This window comes from Oncorhynchus masou, chromosome 27, assembly GCF_036934945.1.
Source record: "Oncorhynchus masou masou isolate Uvic2021 chromosome 27, UVic_Omas_1.1, whole genome shotgun sequence".
In the NCBI taxonomy this organism is placed as follows: domain Eukaryota; kingdom Metazoa; phylum Chordata; class Actinopteri; order Salmoniformes; family Salmonidae; genus Oncorhynchus; species Oncorhynchus masou.
Window position 1 is genome coordinate 37,648,785 of NC_088238.1, and position 14,430 is coordinate 37,663,214.

Below are 14,430 nucleotides of genomic sequence, written 5' to 3' on the forward strand. Positions count from 1 at the left end.
TTGAGAAATAAGAAATGGCTGGAATTGTTGGAAACATTGGACAGTTTGATGAAAGTGTTGAGCAGTGGAGCTCATACAGAACGGTTTGAATATTTTGTTCTTGCAAATGACATTGATAAGGACAATATTGCGCCTACATTTTTTTGTGTAATGGGGCCAAATAATTGAATTTTCTACGCAACCTGCTACAGCCAGTCAAGCCAGGTAATAAGACATATACGGATATTGTGGAAATACTGAAAGGACACTTTTCACCAAAACCACTAGTTATTGCTGAAAGGTTTAGGTTCCACGGAAGAAATCAGGAAGAGGGAGCGACATTGTTTGTTGCTGCATTAAATAAACTATCAGAGCACTGTTAGTTTAATGATGTTCTACATAACACCATGAGAGACAGACTAGTAATGTGGGCTACGGAGTGAAGCTACACAAAAGAGATTATTGAGTGAAAGTAATCTGACCTAGACAAAGGCCATTGAAGTCATTGTGTCCATGAAACTTGCTGCAAAAGAGGCTCAGCAGTTGAGGATGAGTTGCAACTGAAAATCAGATAAAGAAATCAAGGCACCTGCTTTCACTGCACCAAAGCGGACATCATGGATATACATGCTGGTGTAAGGATATGGATTGCCGAGCCTGAGTTAATAAGGGCACATTCTACAAAAATACACTGAAATACCTTCCACGTCAGTCAGTGCACATTTTGTTAAAGACTTACACAGGTGAATCTGTCGCCATGAGAGGCATCACTGAGGCCAAAGTTCAATTAAACAAACAAACTTAAATACTGCCACTCTACGTCATGAAAGGAGGCTTTCCATCACTACTGGGACGTTCTTGGCTGGAGAAAATCACACTGGACTGGCCATCAGTGTGTACAGTGAAGATATTTCAGATAGATTTGGGGTTCGGGGTTCCAACTAATTGTTTGGAGTAAACTAATTGACAACAATATGTATTCTACTGCTACTTACAGCTAATTTTACTCACATACTGTAAACAGTACACTCTGATCTTAATTGAAACCCTCAGATGTCTACAGACTAACCCATCTTTCCCAGTACAGTACCATTTTACTATGTTACTGTTGATGTCTTATGAGGGTCTTGGACAATATCAAAATATATAGTCTGTAGATTCTGTTTCCTTGTGGCAGAGTCTGCACAGGGCTGTTAACAGTCAGCCCTGTGCCGCATAAATATTGAGCATTCTTTTTGTGACAAGAACTGTATATATAGTTTCAATTGAAAAAAAAAACAGATTGATGCGACAGTTGTCGTTTTGCATATCAGTTCATAAGCCTGATGCCATTGGGGGATAACAAAACTAAATCTGTTTTTTTTTTTATTGTATGGTGAATACTGTAGTTGTCAAACCTCTCGACCTCAACTGAAACTGATATATTTTCCAATGTATACTAGTCATTTTAAGCCATGCTTGGTTTTTCATTGGAGGCAGACAAACCAATTAATTCCTTTCCCTTTTGGGTCATTGCCTATCCATTTTTTGTGGCAGAGATGCAATGAGTTAGCTGTGCTTTTGTATTGAGCATACATCTCCTTGCACCTTTGTAAATTACAGTACATCAGTACATTGGAGTTTAGCCATATGTAAACTGCGATACCACTAGAGAATAAATCAGTGTAACTTTCCCGTAGATGGACAGGTGTTTCCCTCTCCACAGCTTCAAGATCCTATCTTTTTTTCTACGTTGTCTATCAAAGTTAATAGTTGCAAGATCACTCAACCAGGATATGTACACCAAGCACCTCAACTTCACAATCCGTCCATTTCATTGGGAAACCACATGGCAATTTAAAGTTTGTATCTTCTGGAGATCCAATCCGTAAAGTTGGGTTTTTAGGGCTATCTTCAATCCACATCATAGAATTTTAATTTAAAGGCAATGTTCCTTCTTTAGCAGAGACTAAATTCACGGTAAACACTGCATATTGTGTTGGCTCAGTCGGAAACAACCGTTACATTTCTATTCCGGAATCTGTAACTTTTAACTTTACAGATTAAATAGAGCCCTTAGTCCAGATAAACTAGAGAAATTATCCAGTTCCTATATAAGGCCCTTCAAGGTTTAAGATTGAGTATTCAAGATAGAACTTGAATTACTGGCTTACGTTGATACATTAATCCATCAATTTTTCTTTAATGTTATCCTTAGATTTTGATATCTAACAGTTCAATGCCCATAATAGGTCAGTACGGTGACAGAAGGTAACCTTGTTTTACTCTCTCAGAGAAGAAACCATAATTTATTGTTGTACATGACTTTTACCCATTTTATGAAAGATTCTCCAAAGTAAAAAAAACACACAAAAAATGCATTGATAAACAGATTCTAGAAGGCTTTCTCCAAAAATCTTCTATAAAGGTTAAACCTGGTTTCCCTGCATTCTTGCAGTTTTCAATCATTTCTATTAGTTGGCTGATCTTGTCTCCAATATAGCTTACCTTTAAGAATCTCTTCTAATAATGATGAATACAGGACAAAACCAAGTAAGTATATGGGTAATAGTGTATAGGTAATAGTGAAGGCACGTCCTACGAAGGATTGTCACCTTTAACAAGGACCGTCAGTAGAAAATCGACATTGTGGCAAGCAGATATTATTTATTTATATTACAGCTTGTGATTCCATCCTATATGGTCCCTAACATCATTACCCCATAGCGACTATGGGATGCATACACTGCCTCACACACCCATACATGTACACCTCTCCCCATCCACCCACCTACACACACACCCCCATACACACACATCCACAAGCATCTGACTACAATCTCAGTTGTTCATCAGTTCCATCACCGAGACCAGCTCAAGAGTAGATTAGCTGTGTGAATGCGTATACCATTATAGCTGTTCAAGAGGAGTGCCAAATTGAGCAGGGATGGGAATATTTAATTACCCAATATATATTCCTGGTTGGAGCTCAGATACCCCCCTTCCCCCCACAGTATTCTGCCCTCTCTCTGATTGTCTGAGTGCGACCCTCCCCCCATGGGTTACTGCAGCCAGTGTTGCCAGCTGTGCCACTACCTGAGTGGTGGTACTCCACCGGAATTCCCACCAGCTAGGTACGAGGTTGTCAAGGTTCTCTAAGCAGCTTTGAGAATTTCTTTGAATATTATGCTCACCTATACGGGGGCTTTGGCTTAGTTATAGCAAACCTGCCATGCAGGCTCAGAGTCGTGAGGGGGGGTGCTGCTTTTGTGGGTCACTGACTGCGTTCATCTTTGCGTCTTGGCTACTTAGGCTAATTGCAGGAGGCCTATTTACGATATTTAATTATTTAAAATGTATTTTTTTAAACAAGGAAAAGTGGACACTAACTTCCTTAATTTAAACACATGCACTCCCATCTTACAACACCCGCACACTCCCCCACATACACACAATTTTTTATGTCTTCTGTTTGTAGTTTTTATTTCCACCTTGATTACAGCACAGTTTCGGGATATCGAAATTTTTGTTCTTTCTACTGAACGCCTTCCTAATATTGAATTGCACCCTCTTTTGCCTTCAGAACAGCCTCAATTCGCTGAGGCATGGACTCTTCAAGGTGTCAAAAGCGTTCAATATGGATGTTGGCCCATGTTGACTCAAGCTTTCCACCGGTGGCAAGTTGGCCAGATGTCCTTTGGGTGGTGGACCATTCTTGCTTGAAGAACCCAGCAGCATTGCAGTTCTTAACAAACCGGTGCGCCTGTGATTTTTAAATGCTTCACAGTTTCTTTATTTTTAATAAATTAACAAACATTTCTAAAACCCCATTTTTGCTTTGTCATTATGGCATATTGTAAACCCTTTGTTGGCAATGACAGAGGTGAAATGTTTTCTGTAAGTCTTCACAAGGTTTTCACACACTGTTGCTGGTATTTTGGAGACTGGCTAGGCCACTCCAGGACCTTGAAATGCTTCTAACAAAGCCACTCCTTCGTTGCCCGGACGGTGTGTTTGGGATCATTGTCATGCTGAAAGACCCAGCCACATTTCATCTTCAATGCCCTTGCTGATGGAAGGAGGTTTTCACTCAAAATCTCACTATACATGGCCCTATTCATTCTTTCCTTTACACGGATCAGTCGTCCTGGTCCCTTTGCAGAAAAACAGCCCCTAAGCAAGATGTTTCCACCCCCATGCTTCACAGTAGGTATGGTGTACTTTGGATGCAACTCAGCATTCTTTCTCCTCCAAACACGACAAGTTGAGTTTTTACCAAAAGGTTCTATTTTGGTTTCATCTGACCATATGACACCATATGGGATGGAGATTACAAGAGCACATGGTCATTAAGGCCAGATCATTCTACAAGATGTTCAAACGCTCATAGATGACCAGCAGTGTCAAATTATAATTGCAGTGGTTGTAGATGGTGCAACAGGTCAGCACCTCAGGAGGAAATGTCGGGTATACATAGATGACCAGTTTAAAGAGGAGTATACAGTAGAGTGCAGTGATGTGTCCTATAAGGAGCATTGGTGGAAAATCTGATGGCCGAATGGTAAAGAATATCTATTCGCTCGAGAGCACCCTTACCTGCCGATCTATAAATTATGTCTCCCTAATCTAGCATGGGTAGGATGGTCATCTGAATCAGGGTTAGTTTGGCAGCTGGGGTGGAAGAGGAGCGATTACGATAGAGGAAACCAAAGAATGGGTTTTGCTTCCAAACACCTATTGAACTATTCATGTATTTCTCTTATATAACCCCCTGTTCTGGAGTGTGAATTCATTACACTTTGTGGCACAAAAAGGGAAGGGGAAAGGATTGGGGAAAATGAATAAAAACCCTACACACAATACAACCTCCCCACTATTCCACTACTTGGCCCTATCTGATCCTACACCAGGCTGACAGCCTGGGAGTATGGGACACTATTGTTCAACACAACTTCTAACTCTTCTGAAGTTCAATTTTGCCAACCTTACTGAAGCACATTAAATCCTATCACTCTCTATTGGCCTAGGCCTACTCACAGGGATCATTTTAGGATCCCTTGCCCTGTACCCATCTTCCTCTACTACTTTCTTCACTGCCTCAGCATATGAGACCTTATGTCCTACTCTGATTCTGGCAACCTCAACCTACCTTTCTCTTTTCGGACACTTCTGATCTCCAGCACCATGGAGTGCTGCTCTATTAACATACTGTATCATATGTGTCATAAAAATGGATAATTTCCTCACTACACACAAATACCAGCGTTTCTGCATCTCACCGGTAGAAACGGGCCAGCTACATGTCCTGGTTGTAAGCAAACCACAATGTCCAGAATTCATTGCGGTTTAAGGACGTGGAGGACCACCCCATGGAGGTGTGATCAATATCAAAATGTCTGTGTGCTAGCTGTGCCACCAGAGATTCTGGGTTCGAGCCCAGGATCTGTCGCAGCCGGCCACAACCGGGAGGCCCATGGGGCGACGCACAATTGGCCCAGCGTCGTCCGGGTTCGGGAGGGTTTGGCCGGCAGGGATATCGTTGTCTCATCGCGCACTCGCGACTCCTGTGGCGGGTCGGGCGCAGTGCACGCTGACCAGGTCGCCAGGTGTACAGTGTTCCCTCCGACACATTGGTGCGGCTGGCTTCCAAGTTGGAAGGGCATTGTGTCAAGAAGCAGTGCGGCTAGGTTTTGTTGTTTTTCGGAGGACGCATGGCTCTCGACCTTCGCCTCTCCCGAGTCAGTACGGGAGTTGCAGCGATGAGACAAGACTGTAACTACTACCAATTGGATACCACGAAATTGGGGTGAAAAAAGGGGGTAAAAAAATAGATTTAAAAAAAACTGTCTGTGTTTGTAGCCAGCACTTTCAGACAGAGGATTTCGAAAGTCTCAATTGATGCGGTTTCCATGTTGTCGAACGTTGAAAATTATGTTATTCTATCAATTTTATTTTTCAATTCAAAGAGGGAGCTAAATGATCAGCAAACATCAGCGCAGTGGAAAACAAGTCAAGCTGCGGTTATGTGCGGTTAGCTAGCTAGCAAACTACATTTGTTTATCTAAACCAAAATCTAGTTAGCTAGCTTTCAGAATATGCTGGCTAGACATTCGAAGCATATCGGTGTAAATACACAGCTGCTATCTGGCGATGTGATTTGTAACTTTGCAAGCTAACGTCAGCTTCGTTAGGTAATGATAGTTAACCGTTTGCTAGCTAACTAACTACCACAGAGGCTGACTTGACAGTGTTCTATTTAGAGTCCGATCCCATTAACATCTGCAGAGGCATCAACATCAAGCTCAGCACTAGGAACTAATGTAAGTCACCTTCTAAAATTAACTAAATCTTTCCATGATGAGCAAATACTGGAGCGAGGCATAAACATGGTCTGGTCTGTGTTTACAAGTAGGCTACAACTTCTAGTGTAGTTTTCTCTGTATTATGGTGGCTTAGTTGATTAATCATTGCAGGGCTTAAAGTCAAAATTGGAGAAAAGGAGGTATTAGTAAGGAGGGGATAGTGTGGGTGACTGACTGGTGTCTGCTGGGGGTGGGTAGTGTGTGTGAAGGTTAGTGTGCATGATCTATTGACATGAGGGTGGTGGGTGGGTGGATATAGTACGTAATTTGAGTGTGTATTGATGGGGACAAAGTAGTAAAATGTTGGCTAATCACTGACTACTGTGTGTCCTACAGTCTAATCCTGCTGCTGATGAAGATGACCTTGGCAGCAGCTTTAGTAGTACAGAGCCTGTAGACCCATTGGATGAAAGCTTTCAGCCTGGAATGTGCTCAATCTCAACATCATCTGACTTTGAAACAAGCCAGGACAACCAAAGGTATTTAGAAAAGCACAATACCCTCTTGAGAAAACAAAATCACAAAACACTAAACTGAACCGTCTCCAAGACAAATGACATGGGGGAAGAGGGGCTGTTGGTATACGCTTCTATCCTATTCACTCTATTGTTGGCAGTGCTTGTCTACTCAACAGCACAGCTGTAGGTGCTCATGTAGTGAAGTAATATGTTATATGTATGTGTAGCAGTGTGATGTGGTTCCCCTAGATTGTGCACCAAGTTGCACACAAGAACCAGTTCGAATAGACCAGGTCAAGAGGGGAAGTTAATAATAATAATAATGTAGTGTGTTTTTTAATTTAATTACAGCTAATGTTATTTTTTGGTGTACAAACACTTTTTCATATCTATATTGTACATACATGTGATTGTAAAAGTTTTGCATATTTTGGTTTGGTCCATCGCGGGCTATCTGTATTTCCGTACCCCCTTATTGTTCTCTTATGCCTGGCCTTCAAAATGCTTCAGCATGTTCACTAGATTTGTATTTGTGTTTATTTCCATGTTTTGAAGGAATTTGTTTATTGCAATTTTTTTGTATTTGAATGCAGTAAATTATATTGCATTTTCGTGCTCTATTGAGCCATGGAAGACTCTCAAGTCCATAAGATGAGTTATGCTGGGGATTTTAGTGTGGGGAGAGGGAGGGGTGTCCTTGCATTTATACCAATTGTACAGTCAGCTCCTGGGAGTAGAGTATTTGCTAGTCCTGAGTTTACAAGCACTGGGAGAGGTACGCTGTTTACTCCACCTGATCAGGGTATCTCACCTCTGTCTTTTGATGAACCATCATCCCCAGTCCCCAGGGACACCTCTGAGTCAGCTTAGTGACCTTATTAAGCAGATTGGTTCAGAGATCGGAGAATCTATCAGAGCGAGTTTACTGCAGCCTGGGGCTTCAAGTCTATTGCCTGCCCATCCCCCTCACCAACCCCAGCAGTTTCCTCTGCCTGAGCAATTTGGGTCACCTTTTATTGCTGTGTCCACGCTGAACCTGGTTGTGAAGTCAGATGTTACTTCCAGCGCCGACAGAGATGGCCGCCTCGCTTCGCGTTCCTAGGAAACTATGCAGTATTTTGTTTTTTTTACATGTTATTTCTTACAATGTTACCCCAGAAAATCTTAGGTTTTATTACATACAGTCGAGAACTATTGGATATAAGAGCAATGTCAACTCACCAACATTACGACCAGGAATACGACTTTCCCGAAGCGGATCCTCTGTTTGGCCTACCATCCAGGACAATGGATCGGATCCCAGCCGGCGCCGTAGAAGGGGCAGACGGAGCGGTCTTCTGGTCAGGCTCAGTAGACGGGCACATCGCGCAGCACTCCTGAGCTTTAATTCGCCAATGTCCAGTCTCTTGACAACAAGGTAAGCGAAATCCGAGCAAGGGTAGCATTCCAGAGAGACATCAGAGACTGTAACGTTCTTTGTTTCACGGAAACATGGTTCACCCGAGGCACACTATCTGAGTCGGTACAGACACCTGGTTTCTTCACGCATCACGCCGACAGAAACAAGCATCTCTCTGGTAAGAAGAAGAGCGGGGGTGTATGCCTTATGATTAATGAGACGTGGTGTGATCATAACAACATACGGGAACTCAAGTCCTTCTGTTCACCTGACTTAGAATTCCTCACAATCAAATGCAGACTGCATTATCTACCAAGAGATTTCTCTTCAATGATAATCACATTAGTGTATATTCCCCCCCAAGCAGACACATTGACGGCCCTGAAAGAACTTCATTCGACTCAAAGTAAACTGGAAACCACATATCCTAAGGATGCATTTATTGTAGCTGGGGATTTTAATAAGGCTAATTTGAAAACAAGGCTCCCCAAATTCTATCAGCATATCGATTGTGCTACCAGGGCTGGCAAAACCCTAGATCACTGTTATTCTAACTTCCACAACACATATAAGGCCCTCCCCCTCCCTCCCTTCGGAAAAGCTGACCACGACTCCATTATGTTGCTCCCAGCCTATAGACAGAAACTAAAACAGGAAGCACCAGGTCTGTTCAACGCTGGTCCGACCAATCAGATTCCACGCTTCGATCACGTGGACTGGGATATGTTCTGCATAACGTCGAACAACAACATTGACGAATACGCTGATTCGGTGAGCGAGTTTATTAGCAAGTACATCAGTGATGTTGTACCCACAGCATCTATTAAAACATTCCCCAACCAGAAACTGTGGATTGATGGCAGCATTCGAGCAAAACTGAAAGCGCGAACCACTGCTTTTAATCAGGGCAAGGTGACCGGAAACATGACCGAATACAAACAGTGTAGCTAGTCCCTCCGCAAGGCAATCAAACAAGCTTAAGTGTCAGTATAGAGACAAAGTGGAATCACAATTCAACGGCTCAGACACGAGACATATGTGGCAGGGTCTACAGTCAATCACGGATTACAAAAGAAAACCGTCCCCGTCGCAGACCACGATGCCTTGCTCCCAGACAGACTAAACAACTTTTTTGCTCGCTTTGAGGACAACACAGTGTCACTGACACGGACCGCTACCAAAACCTGCTAAGCTAAGGTAACTGAGCTAAATGACTACCGCCCTGTAGCACTCACTTCCGTCATCATGAAGTGCTTTGAGAAACTAGTCAAGGATCATATCACCTCCACCCTACCTGACACCCTAGACCCACTCCAATTTGCTTACCACCCCAATAGGTCCACAGACGATGCAATCGCCATCACACTGCACACTGCCCTAACCCATCTGGACAAGAGGAATACCTATGTGAGAATGCTGTTCATCGCTTACAGCTCAGCATTTAACACCATAGTACCCTCCAAACTCGTCATTAACCTCGACCCCGCCCTGTGCAACTGGGTCGTGGACTTCCTGACAGGCCGCCCCCAGGTGGTTAGGGTAGGTAACAACATCTCCACTCCGCTGATCCTCAACACTGGGATCTCCACAAGGGTGCGTTCTCAGCCCTCTCCTGTACTCCCTGTTCACCCACTACTGCGTGGCCATGCATGCCTCCAACTCAATCATCAAGTTTGCAGACGACAGGCAGTGGCTCGGGTGGTTGTTGTCCTTGATGATCTTTGTGGTAGGCTTGATTACCAACAACGACGAGACGGCCTACAGGGAGGAGGTGAGGGCCCTCGGAGTGTGGTGTCAGGAAAATAACCTCACATTCAATGTCAACAAAACAAAGAGCAGCCCCTTATCTACATTGACGGGACAGTAGTGGAGAGGATGGAAGTTTTAAGTTCCTCGGCGTACACATCACGGACAAACTGAAATGGTCCACCCACACAGACAGCGTGGTGAAGAAGGCGCAGCAGGAGGCTGAAGAGATTCGTCTTGTCACCAAAAACACTCACAAACTTTTACAGATGCACAATCGAGAGCATCCTGTCGGGCTGTATCACCGCCAGGTACGGGAGCTGCTCTGCCCATAACCGTAAGGCTCTCCAGAGGGTAGTGAGGTCTGCACAACGCGTCACCAGGTGCAAACTACCTTCAGGACAGCTACACCACCCGATGTCACAGGAAGGCCAAAAAGATCATCAAGGACAACAACCACCCGAGCCACTGCCTGTTCACCCCGCTATCATCCAGAAGGCGAGGTCAGTACAGGTGTATCAAAGCGGGGACCGAGAGTCTGAAAAACAGCTTCTATCTCAAGGCCATCAGACTGTTGAACAGCCATCACTAACATTGAGTGGCTGCTGCCAACATACTGACTCAACTCTAGCCACTTTAATAATGGAAAAATTGATGTAATCAATTTATCTCTAACCACTTTATATAATGCTTACATACCCTACATTACTCATCTCATATGTATATACTGCACGCTATACCATCTACTGCATCTTGCCATCTTGATGTAATTAAATGTATCACTAGCCACTTTAAACAATGCCACTTTATATAATTTTTTCATACCCTACATTACTGATCTCATATGTATATACTGTACTCTATACCATCTACTGCATCTTACCAACTTGATGTAATTAAATGTATCACTAGCCACTTTAAACAATTCCACTTTATATAATGTTTTCATACCCTACATTACTCATCTATATATCTATATATCTATCTATATATGTATATACTGTACTCTATACATCTACTGCATCTTGCCTATGCCGTTCGGGCATCACTCATTCATATATTTTTATGTACATATTCATATTCATTCCTTTACACTTGTGTGTATAAGGTACTTGTTGTGAAATTATTACGTTATATTACTTGTTAGATATTACTGCATGGTCGGCACTAGAAGCACAAGCATTTCGCTACACTCGCATTAACATATGCTAACCATGTGTATGTGACAAATACATTTGGTAGTGCTCCACCTTTCTTTAGGGGTGATGGCTCAGATAAGTCCTCTGTCCTGGAGTGGGAGGAGCTAAAGGGGTTACACTGGGTCTGTGCATGTTGGGGAGGGGATGACTAGGCTCATGGGGAGGGCACGGGATGTGACCAAAGTCTGGATGCGTAACAACCCTGTTGACACAGATGTTAAGGCAGTGTTCAGTGTTCTCAAGCAACACTTTGGGGATACTGTCTGCTCAGGTATGCCATTAGCTGACTTCTACTGAATCAAACCATATGCTAATGAGGGTCCACTAGATTTCTGGATTAGGCTTAACAAAGCTTTAGAGGCAGCTGAACAGTACCTTGTAAGTGAGGGTAGAACCTTGTCCAATCAGTGCTCAGTGTTGGCAGTCATGTTTGTATGCAACTGTCCTGATAAAGAGTTGGCCCAAGTGTTCAAAAGCAAACCCCTTCGTGACTGGACAGCCAGTGAGGTACAGGATTGTTTGGATGAACTGTTAGGGAGCATAAAGCATGTACAACAACTTTCACAGCAGGTGGCTGCCGTCTTTGACTCCCCTCAGGAGGATGTGGATCCTGTGAGCAGACCTAATGTGTCATCTTTTTCCTCGATGTGGCCGTGAACCAGAACAGGCCCCACCTGTATCTGAAAGGTTTTGAGTATGTTAGAGAAGGCTCTTGTCAGCAATACTCAGTCTGTGAACAGAGGGCCCTGTAAACAGTTCCCAAAATGTCAGCGTGAGTGCGCTGTCTGTGGATGCACTAATCACTGGACCAAAGCTCACTGTCAGATGCACCAGCTGTGTTTTAAGTGCTTCTCTCCTGGCCACATGAGCTTTGACTGTAGTGAGACTGGGCAGTGACAGAGCCCTGGATGTGGACAGACTGGCAGGTCTCAGGAAAACTACAAAGTCTCCGTTCTGAGGAGGGAAATGTGGGGCAGTCTAATTTTCCTCCACTGACGATGATATCCAATCTGTTTATTCTTATTTTTGTGAGTCGGGAACCCAAGAACAACACAGTAATTTTTCAGAACACAGTGAGAATTACTCGGAATGACAGTTTGTTTTACACCACCGTGCTAGTACAGGATAAAGTTGAGCTGAAGGGGATGTTAGATAGTGGGTCCATGGCTACTACTCTGCGCGCAGATATTGTACCTTGGTTGAGGGAGGCAGGAGTGGTATAGGGGAACTTTCTAGCTCCTTCAGACATCATCCTGGTGGGTTGTGGCGGGATCCAAACTAACCCAGTGGGCATGTGTGACTTAAAAATACAGCCTTATGGCTTCAGTTATGTACTCCCATAGCTTATTGTAGATGGGCAGGTTGATGAACTCATTGTGTGCACTAACGTGTTGAAGTCTCAGATTAGACCGTTCAAATCGAATGACAGCTACTGGCGGGTGGTGGGTACCCCAGGTCCTTCTGGCCAGTGTGATGACAGCCACTTCCTGCGTCTCCTATCAAATCTGGATAGATGGAGAGGAGACTCCATCCCAGATAAAGTGGTCACCATAATGTTGAAGAGAGCAGTAAGTCGCTCTGGATAAGAGCGTCTGCTAAATGACTTAAATGTAAATGTAAATGTAAGCAGTAACGCTCCAACCCACGAGTGAGCATCTGGTGTGGGGCCGCCTACTCCCAAAGACAAAACTCTCTGTTGGCAGTACTGTTGTTGTTGTGCCCAGCACGTCTCGATGTGTGAATCGACACATATTAGTAGGGAGAGTAGATCGATTACCTTATCGTAATCTTTCCCCAGCTCATTACCAAAAACTCAGGGAAACACTGGAAGGTATGGAGGAAAAGGAAATCGTCAGAAAATCCAGCAGTGAGTATGCCTCACCATTGGTGCTTGTATGGAAAAATAATGGGGACTACTGTGGATACTTTTGTTTCCTCCAGCATCTTCACAAGGTCCTTTGCTGTTGTTCTGGGATTGATTTGCACTTTTTGCACCAATGTACATTCATCTCTAAGAGACAGAACGAGTCTCCTTCGTGAGCGGTATGACAGCTGCGTAGTCCCATGGTGTTTATATTTGCGTACTATTGTTTATACAGATGAACGTGGTACCTTCAGGCATTTGGAAATGACTCCCAAACTTGTGAAGGTCTACAATTTTTTTTAAAGGCACAGTCAACTTAAGGCAGTGGCGATTTATTCGATTGCATACGAATTCTCAGAAGGCAGCCCAACCTCTGTCCTCTTTTTCTCTGTCTTCTCTTCACGCAAATGATGGGGATTTGGGCCTGTTCCCGGGAAAGCAGTATGTCTTTCACGTCGGGCTTGTCAGACTCGTAAAAGAAAAAAGCTTCTGCCAGTTTGTGGTGAGTAAATGATGTTCTGAGGTCCAGAAGTTATTTTCAGTCATAAGAGATGGTTGCAGCAACCTTATGTACAGAATAAGTAAAAATATAAGTTACAAACAATGCAAAAAAAGCGAACAAAAAAACACATTCGGTTAGGAGCATGTAAAACGTCAGCCATCTTCTCTTGCGCCATGATACATGAAGAGAGAGAGCTATGCACAAGCTTCGACCTACAGTACTCAAACCTCGAAATGCAAAAATGCCAGGAGAGTCAAGTCAAATATCGTGAACTGTGAGCAAATGACAGAGCTTTCAATCCTGGAGAAAATGTGTTGGCTAGGAACTAACTCAACGGACCAAAGCGGGTTCCTGCAACAGTCTTTGCTCAGACTGGTCCTGTGCCCTACACTGTTCAGACTGCAGAGGACGTCATCTGGAAAAGGCACACAGATCAGTTATTGTTGAGTAAAGCACCATTGACAACCACCAGTCGTGAGTGGTCTGTAACTGTTACTGGGTGACACCCTGGTCCACTAGTTGTCACCTAGGGACTCACAGTCACCTTCTCAGGACTGTTGTTCATAATGGGGAAATTTAAGTAGGTGGAGAGGAGATGTGGTGTATTAGGGTTGTGCCGCAGGGCATCATGAGTTGTATGTGTTGAGATTAGCACGTTCATATAAATGGATGAACTGAATTCCTGTCACCTTTCATTATTGAATTGTTATAAAGACATGGTTATGAAACCCACGAGACATAAGTGATTATCGTTGAGTTACACCCCCAAGGTTGGCTGTCTGTCTCCCTGTCTATCTCTCTCTCTCCCCCTTTCTCTGTATCTTCCCCCCCTTTCCTTGTCTCTTCCTGTTTAGTTTTGTTCTCTTCAAATCAAATTTAATTTGTCACACGAATACAACAAGTGTAGACCTTACAGTGAAAGGCTTACATACAAACCCTTAA